We start from the raw sequence: 1,972 nt of genomic DNA on the forward strand, positions 1-1,972 counted from the left end.
CCCACATGGAGGAGATGTTTTTGGCCTGCTCCGTGGTGCTGGCAGTGTGCCTGGTTGTGGAAAGTATCTGATCCCTGGTTCCATTCCCCAGTCCCTGAGTGGGTCCTGAGGCACTGCCATGGTGTGCCTGGTTGTGGGAGGGGGGTCTGGTCCCCTTCTCCATGCCTCGGGTCCACAGGCAGGCCGGAAGGCACTGGTGCAGTGTGTCTGGTGGTAGGAGGGGGATCCGGTCCCCTTCTCCATACACTCAGTCCCCGGGCAGGCCCCCAGTCACTAGCAGTGGGTGCCTGGTTGTGGGAGGGGGTTCGGCCCCTTTCTCCATGCCCCAGGCCCCTAGGCAGAGCCCTGATGCACTGTCCCAGCATGCCTGGCTGTGGGAGGGTTGGGTCTGGTCCCCAGATCCTTACCCTGGTCCCTGGGTGGGCCCCAAGGTGCTGGTGCAGTGTGCCTGGTTGTGGAAGGGGGATCCAGTCCTCTTCTCCATGCCTCAGGACCCTGGGCAGGGCCCTCATGCACTGGCATGGTGTGCCTAATTGTAGGAGGGGGGTCTGGTCCCCTTCTACATACCCCAGGTCCCTGAGCAGGCACCGAGACACTGGTGCAGTGTGCCTGGTTGTGGGAGGTGGGTCTGGTCCCCAGCTCCATACCCCAGGTCCTGGGGCAGGCCCTGAGGTGCTGGCATTGTGTGCCTGGTTGTGGAAGGGGAGTTTGGTCCCCTTCTCATGTCCCAGGTCCCTGGGCAGGCCCTGAGGTGCTGGCATGGTGTGCCTGGTTGTGGGAGGAGGGTCCATACCCCTGGTACCCAGGTGGGCCACAGGCTGCTGAGGCGGGGTGCCTGGTTTGGGGAGGGGGCTCCATACATACCCTTGGTACCCAAGTGGGCCACAGGGTGCTGATGCAGGGTGCCTGGCTGTGGGAGGAGGGTCCAGTTTCCTTCTCCACGCCCTGGATCCCCGGGTGGGCCCCAAGGTGCTGGTGAGGTGTGCCTGGATGCGGGAGGGAGGTCCAATCCCCTTCTCCATGCCTCAGGCCCCTGGGCAGTGCCCTGATATGCTGTCACAGTGTGCCTAGCGCACCATTTGGTTTCTAATGGCTGAGCATTACCACCTGGCTTCTGTTATTTGAGGAACCATAATTCCCATTGCTGTTAGTGAGCCCAGTTCAATAACAACATCTCTAACCATCAACCCAGCTCCTCAGAGGAGGGCCACTACTGATAGCTCAGAGGTGCTGGTTCCTCTCACCAATTGCTTTGGCCTTCCTGCAGAACAAGGTCATCTGGTAGGTTTTCTAGGTTTGTGTAATTTGTTCATTCAGCATGCTCACTTCCATTCCAAGTTCTGGCATTTCTACTTCCCTTAAAGTGAAGGCTGTCATTGTCTCTAATCTCCTAAGAGCCATTGTATCAGTGTGTCAAGACCTTCTCCCGAGATTTTTGCCAGGGTGTTGAAACCTGTTTCCCAGGAGAGTGCTCCCAAACTACTAAACACTCCCTTATGCCCCTTTATGTTCTACCTTCATCCCTGGATAGAGCATTCTTAGAATTAAGTCTCTTAGACACTCTTTCAGCTTTTAAGGTGCAAGTCAGCTAGCTTCTGAAGAACCTTCAGAGTATATCACCTTTCCTCCTTAGCAGGCCCAATACTTCCCTGCTGGTTTATATTGAGCTGGCAGCAAGGGGGGAGGTGGGGACAGATCTTGAAGGAGGGTGCATATAGCCTTGAAGGGCAGAGGCTCTTGATCATCTTTCAGAGGAAAGCATTAGTTCTCAAGCAATGGGCCTCTTTTATAGGTTAAAGGGAATCTGATCATTCAAGACCTGAATGCATCAACCCAGATGTCCCCATCTCAGGATCCCATTTTTTTCCCAGACAGGGCCCTAAGCTTGCATACCAGACTTGTCTAGGGTTGACAACTTAACATTCTCAGAATGCTGCTATTCTTTTTTTTTTTTTTTTTTTTTTTTTTTTTT

The sequence above is a fragment of the Galeopterus variegatus genome, unplaced genomic scaffold (genome assembly GCF_000696425.1).
Source record: "Galeopterus variegatus unplaced genomic scaffold, G_variegatus-3.0.2 Scaffold5499, whole genome shotgun sequence".
Taxonomy (NCBI): Eukaryota; Metazoa; Chordata; class Mammalia; order Dermoptera; family Cynocephalidae; genus Galeopterus; species Galeopterus variegatus.